Raw genomic sequence first — 18,682 nt, 5'->3', positions numbered from 1 at the left:
GAGTTATGATGAGGCAAATGAAAAAATAAAAGTCTACACTCATGGCAAGGTATCTGGGGACATAACAGGTTTCCAATTAAAGTTTCCTTCCTCCCTCCTTTCCTTCCTTCCTTCCTTCCTTCTAATGGCAAACCACTTCACCTACGTCTTCTCTCCAAGAATTTTATTTTATAAAAGTGCTCTATCTTCCACTGGACACATGCACAAAAATGTCCACTTACTCCCAGATAATCATATTTGGGTCAGATTCTTACAGGAAACAGCTTCTGTTGCCTTAAATGGGAGAAGCTGAAGAGACGAGCTGTGCCTGCATCATTTCCATAAAGCCCCACCACAGTTCTGGGACCGCCCTGTCACACTGCCTCTACAAACCTGGAAGAAAGAGACAAAATGGTACATTACAGGCCATCACAAAGGTGGCTGTGTACACACTAGCCAGGTTCCTGTCACTGGGCAGGTTGGGAGCCCACAGAAGGCACCCAGGACTGGACAGGAAAGTGGCAAGCCCTGGGGCCCAGCTACACACGGAGTGCTGTGGGGTGTGCTGGGCTCTCTGCTTGACCTCCCCATCCCCAGGCTCTGCCTTCTCCACGCCCCTGCAGGATGTGTGTTTGGAAAGCACTGAACCAAAACTATGTTCCTGGCTCTCCCTCACTCAAAAAATCTTTCCTTAATCCCTGCTACCCACCAAAGGAAACAGAAGTTCTCCACCTGGCATCCAAGGCCCTCTGCAACACCATCATCTGTATCTGACCAGACTCTCCTCTGTGAATCCCAGACTCCAGTCAAGGACTTAGGTGAATGCCCTCTGCCACCTCCTTCATGATGCTATCTCCCTGACCACCGGCTGCACCCCGATCAGATGAGATCACTGTGTGTTGGTATTCCTATAGTAGAGGACCTCTCGTGGCACTCCACAAACTTTTTAGGACAGTTATCTGTAACCTTGCTCTCTTTACCCCAAACACACACACACACACACATATATACAAACACAAGATGATTCGCCCTTTGAGGGCAAGGACTGTCTCTCCCCTTGCACCCAGTAAAGACTCAATAAATATCTGTTGAGATACATGCTCAGATGCACAAGAACACACAGAATAACAGCCATTTCACTCCCATCAGTACATGGTAAATAGAACACTAACAAAGTCAGGAGTTCTAAAGGAGGACATGTTCCTCAACAGTGATTTCAATTAATAACAGTAACAGTTACCAGCTACCAAGATAGCACAGGTCCAAAGTAGTTAACAAGCATAGTCCTATACACTTTCCCAATATTAACCTGTTTAACCCTCACAAAAACCAAATGAGGCACCTATGATTATGGGCACCATTTTACAAATGGGGGAAATAGGCATACAAAGCTTAGTACCTGACCCAAGGTCACATATCAAAGAATTGAGCCAGGACCAGCCCTGGGCAGGCTGGCCCCAGAGCTGGTGCACTTACCAAGCACACTGCGCTGGCTCTTGTGAAGGCACCTGATTACCAAATGGATGCTACTTAAGAACAGCTCTTCTCTAAATAAAACTCCTAGGTACCCTGCAGGCTCACAAGGAAAGGGAGACACCGCCAGGTAAAACCTCAGACTGTCCACACCCACTGCAGAGCAGATGAAGAATGGGGCCAGATTTTGCTTTTCAACTTCTTTGGGAGAAATGAGGCAGCATCTGCCATGGCCTAGGTCACTGCCTGCCCCGAATTTTCCCTTTGAAGATAATAGATCTGGTCAATTTAAAAGGGCCAGAGGTGAGGTGAGAAACCAATAAACCCCTTAAAGTTTGGCTGCCTAACTAATCAGTGAATTATGTGCTCATCAATGAATCACAGAAATGAGAGATAACAGAGGCCCCCGTGGGTCACGTGCCCATCCCCCCAGTGTGAGGGATTTTCTCTGCAGCATTTTCTGTGAGTGCTTCTCCAGTCTAATTAGAAATGACCAAGCAATGGGGTTCCCGCCGTTGCCTCTTGGGGAACTATTCTGCCGTCTAAGAGATCTAATTATTAGGAAATTGATCATTATATTCACACTAAATTCTTCTCCGCACAGTTGTATCACATCGCTTCCTAATTGTTCTCCTTTTGACCCTGCCTCTTCCTTCCCAAAACAATTCCTCTTAAGCACTTCAATTACTTTTTCCCTCCACTGATTCCCAGCCAGCCCACCAGGGAATGAAGTTGAGAGGAAAAGAGAGAAATGAGCGATGGAAGTGGAAGGAACAGAGGACTGGCAGCCCAGGAAGGTCACAGAGTCCACTGGAAGGCCTTTCACGTCACTCATAGGCTCTCTCCTACCTGCCAGAAACCACAGCAGACTGCAGGACACCGAGCACTGGGATCCTCTCCCATCACTGACCACTTAGTGGCCTTCCCTTGGCCAGCTCCAGGTCTGCCAGGGTGTCCAGCAGACCAAAAGCTATGGCCCACTCTCTAGACATTTTCTGGGCTCACTCCACCACCACGGCAGCAGCAGGAGGGTCCTAAACTGGCTGAGGCAAGTCAGGCAGAGCAAATGTATAAAGGGGATGGGTCATAGAGAGGAGGGTTCCATAATCAGCATCATCTCCTTTGGCAAAAGAATGCGGGTCTGAAATCAACAACTCCTATAATCTTGCTTTAGGCGGGAGGGAAGGAAAAGTCAAGAAAAACTGAACCAAGTTCCCAGTGACCTTTGTATTGGTTTGGTCAGCCCCACTGTGATTAAATCAGGATCTTGGAGGTCATCCCCCTGACCAAGGGTCCTCATGGAGCATCTGAGCTTTACTGTGTCAATGGCTCTCACTGTGTCCTCTCTAAGACCCTGGCTGGAGGGGAAAGCTAGGAGCAGCACCCCTAGACAGAGTTTTGTGGGTTTGTCATGAACAGGCCTGGCCAGTGGGGAGTGGAGATGGGCAATCCACCCTACACTCCACTGTCCAAGCCAGGGGAAGGGGCATCATTTTGTAATTCACACAAGAGAACTCTACATGCTACTGACTGCCCTGTCCATCTATCCTCCAAAGACTGTGTTTCTTCTCACTTTAGATAATAGAACTCACTCAAGCATCCTTGTAATCACAACCTTGTATATCCAAAGTCCTCATGAACTTGAGCACAAGCTCATTGAGGGCAGCAACTGTGTCTTAAACTTGTGATCTTCACAGCAAGCAGGACTATAGCCTTTGCATAGCAGGTACATCAGAAGTGTTTACTGATGAACTACAAGATTCTAAAGGCATGAGATTCAGCAGGGACCCCTTTCTTATCTTATTCTTTCTTCCTTCATGCTTTTCTCATTTTATCTTCCCTTTCACTTGCCTTACCTCTTCCATATTTCCACCACAAGTTGCTTCTATGCAGTGCTTCAACAGACTTTGATACAAGCTTCATCTATATGTCCTCTAGTGGCCTCTCAGACAGCTCCAAAATCCAACAGATGCCAGCATAGAATCACAGAAATTTGGAGAACTTTGAGACTCTCTAGTCCAATTTCTCTTTCTTACAGAGGAGCAAACTGAGGCCACTGCCCAAAGTCACCCATTAAGTTAGCTTCAGAGCAGGAACAATTATTTTTTCAAGAAACATGTTGGAAGACCTGCCATATGTAAAGTTCCATGTTAGATGCAAGGGTTACTAACATGACTAAGGCTTGATTCCCAAAACTAAGTTCATAGCCTAGTGGAACAGACAGAGATATGTATCACTATCACCAGTGCAACAGAGGATTGGGTAAAGTTCTTATAAGACAGTGAAAAGAGGAGACGAGATACCTAAACCAGGTCTTAAAGAATAAATAGGAGTTGACTAGAAAAAGAAGGTTAGAGAGACATTCTACGGTATGAAAACATCTTCAGAAAGCAGCTAGTAAGCAGTATGGCTGGAGTTCCAGAGAGAATATGGTCAGAAGGGAATAGGCAAGAAAGGAGCCTAGAGAGGTGAATTGTGAAAGATGTTGAATATCACGTAAGTATTTGGACCTGAGTTTCATGTAGTCAGTGGGGAGACACCAAAGATTTTGATTAGGGAAATGACAATACCAAACCTGGTATTTCAGGGACACATACAGGGAAAAGATTGCAAGTAAGGCCAAGCAACCAGTTAGAGATTACTGAATCTGTTCAGTCAACAAATAATAAGAGATTAAACAAAGATGTCAACAAAGTGTATAAAGAAAGTTGATGTGAAGGAACAACGTGATGATTGACTCAACTGACTGGCTATAAAGGGGATGAAAGAAAAGTTTCAAAATTGATTTTGAAACTTCTAACTTGGTTAGCTAGGTGAATAACTTTACCTTAATGGAGAAGAGAAAATATAAAAAGAGAACAGGTTTAGGGGGAAAGATAGCTTGGTTTCAGAAATACTGAGCTTGAAGAACTAGATCAGGAGTTCAACAAGGAAGTCTCAGCTAGGAAAAATGATATGGGTTTCATCAGGGAATGTGTAGGTGGGTAGCTGAAGCCACAGGAGTGGGTAGTCAGTCAAAGGAAGAGTGTGGTGTAAGATGAGAAGGCCCAGTATGAGACTCAAGAACTAGCTTCACATAAGGATCAGACAAGTGAGAGATGCCATAGAAGGGGATTGAGGAAGTGGCACCAGAGAGGTGAGTGGGGAACCAGAATGAAATGCCTCAGATACCAAGGAGAGCAGGGCAATGTGATAGTACAGAGAGGTCGGATAAGGTGAAGACTTAGAAGAACCAATGAATGTGGACACTGAGAGGTCACCAGGAACTCTAAGAAAGTACAAAGCATAGTTATGGAAGCAGAAGTCAGATAAAAAGTTAGATTGTAGGGTTTGGGTAGCAGTTTGAGGATGAAGAAGAGTGATAGATCATTTTCCACAACCACTGGAGATTAGGACTAGCTCAAAAGAAAGGCAAGATTGAGAAAAGGCTCTATTTTTAGTAAAGGAGAGACTCAATAATATTTATAAAGAGTCACTGCAAGAGAGGGAGAGGATAATTGATGGATGAGGATTCTAGAGAGTTTGTGAAGTGACGTGACCAAGGGCCAAGGTGGAAAACAGTGGAACATCTCTTAAGGCAAAGAGATTGAAAGAAGGTAAAGAATTCGGTATGTTTGGTGGCAGGATGGAAGTTGAGGAAATTCAAATCTGGTGACCAGTATTTTTTCACTGAAATAGGAAAAGTCATCTTCTATGTGTGGTTGAACAGGTAGATGGAGGACAGTGATAAAGGCTAGAATGGCTACCCCTAGTGACACATGAAAGACATAACTAGAGGTGAGTAAATGTCTGGGTCAAGACTACAGTGAGGCCAGTGGGGCACCAAGAACACAAAATTTAAGGAGGCACTCATTCTCTGGATCCAGCAAATGCAAGGTTGGCTCCAAGAGTGAGTACCTCTCTAACTTTAGTATTCGTGGCACCTCACTTGCCCCACCATCCTGGTTAGGAAATTATGATCCATAGTGCCCAGGACAGAAATGAAGAGAGACAGAGAGAAGGACAGAGAGATGGGGAGGGGGGAGGAGAGGAGGGAGAGAGAAATTATTAGCCAGAGATTGGAAAGACAGATGAAAGGAGAGAACTGAACATGCTTGTGAGAGTATAGTTGAAATGGTCACACAAACAAGGTAGGAATAGGAACAGAGTTTGGAGGGAGTGATGTGCTGCTAACACAAGGATAGGTCAAGAGACCGAGAGTCCCAATGAGACCAAAGAACATATTTCAAGGGCATGAAAGAGCGGGGGACTGATAGAAGGATCAGAGGTTGTGGTCAGAAAGGAGAATTTCAGAGTTCAGGATTTCAAAAATGGAGCAACTCCAGTTGATGACAAGGGCTAGTAGCTGCTATGAGAGCAGCTGCTCAAGTGAAGTGGAGGTGGAAGTTGTGGGAGAAAGAGGCATCAGGAGCTGTGAAGCTGAAGTCCTAGATAGGGTGGGTCCTCCATGAGAACGTGGCTGCAACAGTCGAAGAAAAAAATCACTCTAATGTCCAAAGACACTGTCTTCACATAACCAGAGGGGATAAAGACAACTGCTGACATCACCCATCTGTCCTTGTCACTTAAGTCAAAGTCGTTTTACTGGTATAAAATACAGTGGACTCCTGCCCCCACGTGGGTTTGTGGCTTTCTAGATCAACTCTTCCACATTATGTTTTTACTGTACATAGTTATATATCTTGGGATGATGTATGATTCTAAGTTTAGATGAAACCATGCAGTAAGATGAGTATAATTAAGTGCTATTGCAATATCATCAAGAACAAAGCTTCTTCTATCTTCCACAGCAAAACACTTTCTCTTGATGCTGTGGTAAATCCTGTGTGTGGAAGAGGAAGATTTCTATTTCCTGTATTTTCTGCTGTAGTGTGTGCAAAGGTTCTGTCCTGAGCCATATTTCCTATTGATGAGTCAATTCACATTGAACTACTTAATGAATAAAGAAAACCATCCAGACTAGCAGGACTTAACTTTTAAAAGATAACAGGTGAGTTCTACCCATTTTTATTAGAACAAAGACACAGTCCAGCATTTAAAGACGCTAAAGACCTGGGTCTGAAGTAAGCACACTTGACCTAAGAGTTTGGATGCAGGTCATTTTATGTAATGATGATCCGGTTGAAGCTTACCAGACTCCATCCATTCAAGGGCTTGGGCCAGCGCTGGCCCTATTCATTTTGACTACTCTGTTCCAGGGGAAAGTTTGAGAACATTTCAAAATCCATTTCTATAGACTCTGTGAAGCTCTTTGCATAAAAGAACACTGAAAGTTAAAAAGTATCGCCAGGCATGCAGCTGCCACCATGAACATAAAGGTACAACTTGTCCCAATCTCTACTACTGAAGTATTCAGCAGACATTTAATGATTACGATTTTACTGGTATGAGCTCAATTGGCTCCCTCTCCCTTCATATAGAAAACATGAAGAGTATTTCAACTAAAATGTCAACATTTTGGAGGGTCTGGATTAAGGAAGCATATCTCTGTAATAGTGGAGAAATCCATGATAGACTTCAAGTCTTCTAAGAACAACAACATTTACTAAATCCTTAGGACCCCTTCTCTGAGCTAGTTCCTTTCTACTATCTCACCCAAAGAAACAAACAAGAATCTGTCCTTTGCTCTAAACAAGTGCCTGTCCTTCAAGTGCCAATTCAAGTGCCACCTCCTACAGGAAGCCTTCCCCAAATTTTCTAAGCCCTCGATACTTCTTTCTGAAGGAAAGGAAAGTTTGGATGGCTTGGGGAACCATGCCTGAAATGAGCAGCGTTTATTCAGACCACTAACATATCCATGTAAATAATTTAACATTTACCAATTCCGGCACAGACTAAGTGGATATGAATAACATGTAAAGTGAATGGAAAAGGAAAAGAATGAAAATGTTCCATAGTTATTTGAGCTATCAGCATCTATATTTCCTTTTGATTTTAGCCAAAATCATATTCACTGTAACACTTGATTACACACTCTTTTTTATGATATTGATCTACGTTAACCTTGAGGGAAAGACATCATATATTTCTTCGTATGTCCAATGGGACATAGTTATGTACATAAAAGGAAAATGGAAAGTCACACCCTTAAACCCAAAGGTTTCTAACACCATTCTCCAATAAAATGAACCAAGGTTCCTTGGGAAAATGGTTGATTGTAGGGTTAGGGGATACACATGATGAGCCTAAAGTATCACACAGTGACAGAAAGTAAAGATGTGCTCACAAAACAAAATGATGGAGTCGTGTCAAAGGTTTCACAGACTCCAACTTGAAAAAGCTCCTAATGGCCAAAACTGTAACAATTTGAGGAACAAAATTAAAAGAACATAGTGTTGGTTTATAATCTAAAATTTAAACTATACATCTACATTATATGTCATTTATATCTCAATAAAACTGGAAAAATAAAAAATATATCTCCATGTCCACACTGGTAGAAATAAATGACTGAATAAATACAAGGGGAGAAGAGTTCAAACTCTCTTACAGAAGTACTCCAGATAATTTACGTAGATACTCTCCCACCGGGAGGTGGAACTCAATCCCCTCTATCCATCCACCTTGAGTATGGGCTGCACTTAGTGACTTGCTTCCAAAGAGCAGAGTATGGAAGGTGAGTGGGGATACTTCACAACGGAGAAATCTGGCAAACACTACCTCGGCCAGGTGATTAAGGGTAGCATTATCAGTTGACAGCATGTATCACTGATATAATGTGATCAGAAAGGCATTTCACCTCTGTGGTCTTCCTCCCTAAAGCCCATGAGCCCTGTCTAACCACGAGAAAAACAGCAGACAAACCCAAATTGAGACATTCTACCTGACAAGTATTCTTCAAAGCTGTCAAACTCATCAGAAACAAGGAGGACCTGAGAAACTGACAGACTAGAGAAGGCAAAAAAGACAACTAAATGGTATCCTGGATGAGATTTTGAAATACAAAAAGGACATTATAAGACTAGTAAAATCTGAATCAAATGTAGACTTTAGTTAACAGTGATGTATCAAAACTGGCTCTTTAGTTATGACAAATGTAAAATGTCATGCACAGAGGAAAAGGGGTAAGGAAGTAACACAGACACTCTACTGTCTTTGCAACTTTTTTGTAAATCTAAAACTATTCTAAAATAGTTTCTTTTGTTTTTTAAATATTTTTGGTGGGGGAGGTAATTAGATTTATTCATTTATTTATGTTTTAGTGGTGGTACTAGGGATTGAATCCAGGACCTCGTGCATGCTCAGATGTGTTCTACCACTTGAGCTATACCCTCCTCCCTATTCTAGAATAGTTTATTTTAAAATGGAAAGAATGGGAAGAGAATTGGTACCAGAATGGTTTGATGATATGCTCAAGGTCATACAGCTAGATGGAAGCCAGATCTCTTTAATCCCAGTGCAAGATGCTCCTCAGTGCACCATGTTAAGAAAACAAAGGAGACGAGCATGAACTGTGGGAGGCAAAACTCCCCTTTGAATAAAATGGTGTGTATTTCAGGGAAGGCGTCAGTCCTCCACACGACCAGGGGGTGTCGTGGGGAATTATCATAAGCAGAGGCAGGAACCTCCAAAAGGGCCCCTTGGAAAGACCTGGTCTGCCTTCGTCATTAGCTTCAGAGGCTAAGGATAGCTTCTCATTTTGCTTGTTGTGCCTGTTTTCCTCTTGTAGGGAGGAAAATAGAACTTTGGTTCAAGAATTAGTTGAGAGCCAGCAAAAATGAATAGTAATGAGGCTATTTCTATCAAAATAGCTTCATTACCATGCCAGTGTCTGATAAAACCAAATGCTCAATTCTCTCCAGCAAGAAACATGCTGAAGGCAACACCCTTGCACCTTTGGGGAGGAAAGAATCCATAGTTTAAATATTTTAAAGAACTCTTCATGCACACATACCCATTTCTGATTGAACAAAATTGGGATACAAAATTTCTCCAGTACAATCTTGAAATAATCTAAGGTGATAACAAAATAGCACTAGTCTTGGTCCCTTTTTTAATGCTTGGTTTTTGTGGGGTTTTTTTCTTAAATGAGCACATGCACTCGGGAATGCTATAAAAATTTGCCCTGGTTCTGAGAGGGAAAACTACTGTTGAAGATTTAGAAAGCTAATGTGTCTTGGCCGTGGACCAGGCTTCAGGGATTGTGTAAAACTATTAAAGTGTTCCTTGATGTTTTACATATACAAGACAGCAGAGACTGTTCATTAAATGTGGTCATGGAGGAGTCAGTCAGCTGAACTCTCTGTCCTGGTGCACACTGGATCCTAGACAAAGTCAGAATCGTGGTCTCCAACCACAGAGGGGCGCCCATCGGACCTCTAGTATCTCCACCCCCAGAACTGACATTTGACGAGGCTATGTTTCCATGGCAGGAGTTGGTTTCTGTGCAACTGGGCATTCTCCTTTCATTCTTCCCCTTCCCCTACTCATTATAACTCATAATCAAGGAAGTGCACTATCCAAATGAAAAAAAAAAAAAAAAAAAAAACTCACAAACCATAGAAAACAAACTCCAATCCAAAGAGCATCGTCATTTGTTTCCTCCAAAAAAGGAATGAATGGGCCAAACTCTGGATTAGTAAGTCTCGAGTCACTCATCTCCTGCTACCACCTGCCCCTTTTTCATGAGAAAGAGCCCCAGAAGTTTCTCACGTGGCCTCTGAGTCAGAGTGGTCCGTCTGTCTGCTTTGCCAACCTAGGAAGAGGGAACCTCAAGGATCATTTTCCACTAGGTAGTAAAACCTTTCCCTTTACACATCTTGAGTTCTGACTATTCACTTTTAAGCCAGAAAATCCAGGCTGGGTGAGTAGAGCATATCATTTGTAAACTCGAACCTGCCAAGGCGGGAGGGCCAGGGTGCTCTCTGAAACGCTGCCACGGAGCCTTTTAACACTGAACAGTGCCAAGTGTCCACAAGGGATGACTTGAAATGTCTCTGCAATGCATAGCGCCTGGTGCCTGCATCCTGGCTCCAGCTGAGTTTCTACCACTTTCCAAGGACTCTTACAAAACAACCTTATGGATCCTCTCTGGTTCTAGTAAAACAGGCAGATTCAAATAAGTTAAGGAAAATTCAGGATGGGAAACAAAAGAATGGGAATCTTCTTGTAGAAATCTGAATCACTTGATAGTAGTAACAATACTATTATCTTGCTAAACGCACACACATACATACACACATACACATACACCCTTAGCTACTGAAAGCAAATCCACTTGTTAATGTTCAACTCTCCTATCTGGCTATGGAACAGGCTAGCAATAAAGGGCAGATACATCAGTTCTTTTGGGCAGACACACCACTGATAAATCAGAAACAATAAAGCTGGAGACAGGCTTGCTGGGCCCCAGCTGGTATTGCTTATATCTGTCCTAAGCAATCAGGAATCATGAAGAAACTTCTTTTTGGAACGCCTAACCGCAAGACTTCACAGTGACCGCTTCAATCCCACATGCCCATGTGCTGCAGGGGGGTGCCGGGGCCTGGATACCTTTATTCTTTTTGACAAGATCAATCAGTCTCTCTGGAATTTCCCCATGGCCCACTTCTGCCTGGCCCACTCCCATCCTCCACTCCAGCCCACATCCAAGGAAGAAGCAATAAAACAACAAGGCATCGGCTCCCTCCTTCGCCTTTGCCAGAGGCGAGACAAAACTTGGTATGTCCTGACCCAGAGCACACCTCAAGCAGGGCAGCACAGTCATCCCCAAAGGGGTAAACAGAGGCATTGAGCCCTGAAATCCCAAAATGGCAAAATCACACCCAGCAAACCCAAGTCCTCCAACAATGAAGTCTTGTACTCCCACCAGGCCAACTAACTGGATTTCTACCTGGAATCTCTCACATCAACCTAAAGCTACCAGCCAGGTTCATGGGCTTTGTGATGCAAGATTAACCAGGGGGATCTGCAGACTCATTTTCCCACTGCAGCCCCGGGAACGATGGTCACTCTCTGGCCAGAACCAAATCATCCCTCCCACTGCCTCACTTCTCTCACACCTGTTCACATGCAGAGACGCGAACCCAGCCAGTCCTGGTCTAGAAACACACGCTGAGCACATCCCAGCATTTGTGAATAGACTGGCTTCTTCTCCATCCTCTCATTGTGGGGGCCACAAATGGCATCTCATTTTCATTAATTACTGCAGGCTCTACCTATTGTCAGTCATCAGAACCTGCCATATGGTTACCATCAGGTGCACTCAAGTTCCTATTATGTGGCATTCTTGGATGCCCTAAATAGACATTGCAGAATCTGCTTGTGTTTTTACAGGGCCACTTATATTTCAAAGATCATTCTGCTTCAAGTGATTGCTGGGCGGGGGCGGGGGGGTCCTCTCTGTTCAGCACTGTGCTCTCTTGAAAACCCCAATGCTTCCTGATGAATACAGCTTCCCTTGTCCCCTACACCACTGCTGCCATGCAATGGGGAACGTCCTATACACTGCTGCCTTTGAGGGAGAGAATTTAGGGAGTGTTTTTCTATAATTGCAGGCAAGTGAAACATTGGGAAGGATGCCAGGATGATTAGTGAAAGGGTGTATCAATTCGCCATCAAAACTCGATACAGGAGGAACAAGAATAACCCAAAGAGCCCCCAAAAAATCATGTCAATAAACTATGTCACATCTTGCATGACTACAAAGAAATCCTTTCAAATATTTTTTATCTGCCACTGATCAAAATATAACTGGCTCCCATCTTTGTGCTTTCGAGGATACTGTAAGAAGAATGTCACTTCATTAGAAACCCCCAAACCATGCAAGGTGCTAATGAACAGCCCAGTCCTTCCTGCCCCGGTAAGCTTACTGCTGTCTGATCCCTGCATGTCTCCAGTCTTCTTCCACCATCACAGGGTAACCGAGTCGGAGAATTCCTCTGTGCACCTGACACTAGAAATGAGGTACGGGGTCACGTGGCCTGAGTAGACAACACCTTATTTTGAATCCTAAATAAACATGACGTTTTATTGGGCATGATCATCTACCTACAGGTGCAATGGCTTTTGAATTACTGGCCCTATTTCAAGTGGTTGCACAGAGCCTTCAGGACAGGACTGATGCTGAACTTTGTAATTTTGTGATAGCAATACCATCCATGAGACTTTCCTAGGAAATGACTCCAACGTATAATTTTGTCAGTTGGTTTACATAGACACATACACTTAAATGTCTATGTTGAACTTGGTTTATAGATAAAAACACTTCCTTTTTCTGGGTTTAAACTGGACTCACACTTTTTGGGACCTGAGAGCCCTAAAGACTGAACCACTAACTCAACGTAAAGGTCCAGAAATGTGCATTCACACAAATACACACACTTTTCCACAGTCATTAGGAATATGGAAATATGATGAAATGCAAACTTCTGGCTTAAATTCCAAGTTCCTCTGGACTGAGGTATCTCTTAGTAGCCAAAGATTTTCAGAAATGCCCAGTAGCTTCTCAATTACTCAGTTACTATTTTCGAGACTGAGAACAGCGAGTCGTTAGAACAAGGCACCTTCTGCTTTCTTATATACATAACCTCCTTTAGGGAAGTGTTACCTGAGCATACTGTATCTGTTTGCCATTTTTTGTGGACAAACCTGTGGTGACAAAGGATGGCTAGACCTCGGGCCAGAAGGTAGGAAATGCACACAGTAATGTCTCTGTGTGGTGAGGGGAGTGCCTACATATACAATAGTGATGTCCAGAATGGTCACTGTGGCCTTGCAACCATTTCATAAACAGAAACCAACCCCATTCAAGGAAAAATGAGTCACCAGAACAAAAGAGCAGGTCAGTATTCAGGGCTCAAGGTTACATTTCTACAAACACCTGCTTGTTCTCAGATAACACCTGTTCAGAGTCTCAAACAAAAAAGGGCAGGGCTCAATCGATAAACCCTCTGCTCTAGGCTGTGAAGGGAAGCACAACTTTCCTGGTATGGTTAAATGGAGATAATGGGTGTGGAAAACTCCAGAGTGTCCCAAAGAACTGAGTTTCCTCTTAGCTTGGGCCCCAATGTGGAGACTGGTTGGCAGGCAGTCCGGGCAGCCTTCAGATGCCCACCTGCCCTGTGCTAAGCTATGCATTCAGAATGACCAGAGCACTGGCCTCAAGGGTAAGCTGTATCAGCTGGAGAGAATAAGTCCCTAGAGGGGACAATATCTGGAGGAAATTACCATTAAATATATAGTATTTTCTTTTCTCTGTTGTTCTCACACACCAAATAGCTCTTGTCATAGTTCTCAAATTCAAATGATAGCTCCAAGGTCTTCTCTGACCTTTGGGTTAGAAGACGAGACTAAACAAGGAGTCTCTAAGTCTCCCACCTTCTGTTGTACGTACTGGGCTTCTGAACATCATTTTATTATCAAGTGGTAGATTAAGCACAGCCCCCACTCTTTGCTACTCCTCCCACTGAGAGGTAAATACTAGGTCCCTCCACTTTGAAACTGGCAGGGACTGTGACCCATGGCGGCCAACAGATTATAGCAAAAGTGACACTGAGCCAGTTTTCCAGGCCCAGGCATTAAGAGACTGGAAACTTCCATTCCCTCTCTTACAGAGCACTTGCTCCTTGAGTTTTGATCAGGCTTAGATGAGGGCAACACTGGCAGTCCCTGATGTGGCTCACCCTATCTGGGCAACAACGTCTCCCGAGCTTCTCAGAGCTGCAGCTACAACAAAGGGGGTCTTTGGTGTCAGAACCCCCCCCAGGATGCACTAACAGCAGAACTTACCAAGAATCTGAGAACTTCCCAGACCACAGGAATGGCACATCTACTCCTGGCAGCATGCCTGTTGTCCTTGAGCTGATTTCCATATGATCGTTGAGAAGAAATGGACTAGACCACACTGAGGGGCTGAATGGAGTGGCACAGACTGTCAGGAAGCTGGGAAGGGGTCGGAATCCCAGGGCTAGCGGTGCAGAAAGGTTTCTCGGAGGAGTGGAATATGTGTGTGGTCTTGGGTAGGGCTGGGCAAGAGGGAAATGAGCAAAGGTAATAATATCAGCAACGATGTTCCACTGAGAGTAGATGTGCCCTGTCTTACCCTCTTCTCCTTTCCTCATTCTGGATGAATGAACCGAGCACAGGACCAAATACCTAGTAGGTATGCAAGCATTGTGACTTGAATCTGGAATTGGAATTGTTGCTCGATTAAACTGAATTGACCCCTACTCAATATGTATTTTTAAAAAGCCTGATATCTTGACCACAGTGAAACAGAAGACCAGATCTTCCTACCAGTCCACAAGATGGTTCATTAAATGTAAGTAGTGGCCTCCGGTCTGCCCTATGAGCTCCTTTCAACAGGGAAAATTGAGGTTGATTCACTTGAAGTCAGTGTCAGCCTTAGGCCAAGCTGGGGATAGGGGGAAGGTGACTCTTGGCATCCTCGCTTCCCACCCAGGCCTGGAAAGTCCGCTTCCCAAGACTGCCTTCTCTATCTGGATCCATCTGCCCTCCTCATCTGCCTTCTCAGGCAGACAGGCCCCTACATCTGTGCATTTTACAACTTCATTCTCACATCTGACTTCAACCTCCTCTTCCCCTGTCCCCCAGCCCTACGCTGGAGCTCAAGTACACTAGTACAGGAAGTCTGGCCTGGCCCTTAGAAACACACCTCAGCCCTTACTGTTCTGGGTGGCATCTCCTCCAGTGTGGGGGAGTGATGCAGGAAGGAGGCAGTGCACTCCCAATTTGGATGAAAGACTTTACAGTCCCCTCCTTGTTGTTCACAACAGTTATTCTAACTTATCATCTCTGCGCTCACTGAAGTTGGATGGGGGCATCAACCTGCCCCACTGACAAAGGGTAGCCCCCAAAGAGCTCCCCTGGGTGCTATTACCAGGTAATTTTGGCAATATTTGCTGAGTAACATCAACCACACTGCTGAATGCAACAGTACCTCCGGCAGTCATCAACCATCTCAGGACAGCATCCCTGGGTGAAGGCAGGATCTATCTTCTGTAGTGATCCGGGTGACAGGGGGTGGGGAACTTCATGCACACTACTCTTCCCCACAGCCATCTCTGCTGTCCTGGTTCTTACCCTGGGGAGGTGAAGTGGTCAGTCCTCTGAGCTGACGTCTCCCTGGAAGCCTCATGGAGAGGTAGATGCCCATGGGTGCATTCTGTTCTCAGCCTTGAGCCTTAACTACTACACTAGGACTACAGGTAAATGTGCTTTGGACATTTTTTGATATTTTTTTCACGCATAGAAATTCAAAATTTTATCTGAAGAATTCTTCAGGTTAAAAAGTTTGAAAACCATTGTTCTCAACCAGAAAGCCTCACCCTTAATTCTATGGACTCTTGTGTTGTTTCTCATGGTTTAGTTGTTTAAGTCATACTTCTCCATACTCTAGGGAAGGGCCTGACCTTACTCATCCTGCACCAGACTTTGCCCCGGCACATGCCTGGCACACCAGTATCTAGGAAAGAACCCACAGGTGGCCGAGCTGCTCAACATCCAGGTTCTGCCCTGATGGATCTCTATGTGCTGTAAGGATGGCAGCAGGGTCTTGCTAACAGCATATTGGAAATGCAGCTTTCCTGGTCCACATGGACAGGTTTTTATCTATTTTCATCCTTTCCCTGCTCTGTTTAAATATGGTGTCTGTGACTGAGTTTCATGTTCCGGAGGCATGCAGTCCAGAGAGAAGGAGCCAGAGTTGCTTCTCTGCCTTGGCGCTTAGGAAAGAGCAAATGGGGCTGCCACCTGCCCGGTCTGGGGATGGTTCCAGAATGGCTCAGGTTATTCACAGCACAGATCCACCCGGGGGTAAAAATACCATCCCAGAAGGACTCTCCCTCTAGCCACAAAAATACCTATGTGGGTATAGAGACACACACAAAAAATGACACAAGGTGTAGGAGAAACCGTCCCCTTGGAAAAGAACTAAAGTAATTAGTCTCGGCCCTACAAAAGAGAAGTTAAAGAGATCCAGGAGGAAAGAATGAGGGCAGATCAAGAAGGATAGAAACTGGAGATAGATACCACAAGAGAAATGTGGTCTAGACTATGGGAAGAACTTCCTAACCATGAGACATAAGAGATCTTCACAAAGTGTCTCCCTGGGAAATGCAGAAGAGAAAACAAGATCAGCCCTCCTCTGTGCAGCCTGTTCTGGACCAGAGGGTTAAACTCGACAGTTTTACTAAGTCCCCACCAGCCTTGGGCATTTACAATAACTTTGAGAGAAAGGCTGACTTCCTTGATAGAAGACTTTATTCTCTCCAAGATCTTTGGCTGTGTGACCCCTTATGAGCTTCATCCTTCCAATTACAAACTCATTCACACAATCCCTGTACCCCACACATGAGACCCAGGGTGTGGGAAATGAAGATTCCTCCATCCTATGATTCACCACTGGGGCCCCAATCCCCCCTCTCCACCTTCTTCTAGCTGACTTAGAACCAGTCTCGCACTTTCTGAGCTGGCCTAATTCTAGCCCTTGTGTGTCATGGAAGATAGTATCTCCATGTTTCACACCCAAATTTGGAAGTGGATGTTCCTAAGAATTCATTAAAAACTCTTTATTGCCTCTGACTTGGACTTGTCTCCAGGGACTGAGGAGCGCCCAGAGAATCTATCCTTAGGAGTCAAAGAGGGAGCTGTCACCAGTGTGGCTGTGCTTCCAACTCCCTTCTTTGGGGTCCTGGCCCTCTGACATGCTGTCCATCCTGCATCTCTTACCAGCAATAGTTCTTCAGCTTTCCAGAGCTATTCTGAATCTCCATGTAAATCCAGGGGGAAAAAAAATAAAGATTTGTCCAAACTCTCAAAAGGTAGTAGAAAACAAGCAATTTGCTAAAATCCAAAAACAAATTACTGCACCATTGGGTGGTGAATGTTTAAAGTAAACTAAAGCATTCCCCTCCATGCAAGGCTGAGAAGCTGCTCCAGCTCCTTCCTTTGGACTGCATGCCTCAGGGACATGGAACACAATCCAGAAACCATATTTAAGCAGAGCATGAAAAGGATGAACACAGACAAAAACCTGCCCATGTAGGAAAGGAACACTGCAAGGAACATGTAGAGTATGAACCTACTAATTATTCAGAGATGGTTCCATTGTGCATTCCAAGCTGTGTTCATTTCTCAGGTTGGAGTTCTATGATATTTTGATTTCTTTTGAATATATGCTCATCTCCTGATTAATGTTATACAATGCAAAAATTCTGAATGCTAAACAATAGAAAAGGGAACCATTTAAGCCATCAAAATCTATGGTTGGAATCGTTCAGCCAGCAAGCACTCTTAGGCTCAAAACACCCCTGTTTCAAGAACACATTCTGATGGGAGGTGACTCTCTGAGCTGCAGCTTAAGATGATGCAACAGTCCAAGTGAAGGGGACAGGGAGGTAACAGCTCTAGCTCCTAAGGATCAATCAATGAAAATAGTGTAATACACTGGGTTCTACTTTGATAAAAGCACCGTGGTTCTTCCTCCTTTTATTCCATCTGAGAAATTAATTCTAGAATAAAGTATTTTAAATAGCAAACTAACTAGAACGCTGTTCCCACCTCCTCTGCTTTGGTAGCTCCAATCAAAGTCCAGTTCCAAATCAACACAAGGCAACTCCCTGTCAACATCTTAGAATAATGTTCACGAACCTTAGTAAATAAAAACAACGATACTGACGAAACTAATGAAAGCTAATCCTACGACATTTGCCACATGCCAGATGCTGTTCTAAGTGCCTTATACTTGATTCTCACAACAAAGTGACGATGTAGGTACTACCATCACTCTCATCACCCAGACAGGGGAACAGGCTCATCTTTTGGGCTGAAGGAAGCTGTGAGCTCCAAGAGAGTACATGTCTCTTCCCACCTTCTGTCTAATAATAATAATAATAATAATAATAATAATAATAATAATAATAATAATAGCTAAAATTTATTGAACATCAAATGAGTGCCAGACACTGTACAAAAATGCTTTAATGTTTTATCTTTATCAATCCTTACAATAAACATAAAAGCTAGACATGGCCCCCCATTTTACCTAGTAGGCAACTGTGGCTCAGAGAGGTTTTAAAAAATAGCCCAAAGTAACAAAGCTAGAATGTGGCAGAGCTTGGACCTGAACCCAGCCTGTCTCATTCCAAAATCTTGGCTCCCAAGCCCTACTCTGTTCTCCTCTCTGGGTACTTCCCATCTCGAGGACACTTGCAGTTGCCACTGAAACCCAGCCTCTTGGGTTATTTTCATCAAATTTAAAAGCCCTTCC

This window comes from Camelus dromedarius, chromosome 15, assembly GCF_036321535.1.
Source record: "Camelus dromedarius isolate mCamDro1 chromosome 15, mCamDro1.pat, whole genome shotgun sequence".
Taxonomy (NCBI): domain Eukaryota; kingdom Metazoa; phylum Chordata; class Mammalia; order Artiodactyla; family Camelidae; genus Camelus; species Camelus dromedarius.
The sequence above is the reverse complement of the archived record's forward strand: the minus strand, read 5'-3'. Positions refer to the sequence as shown.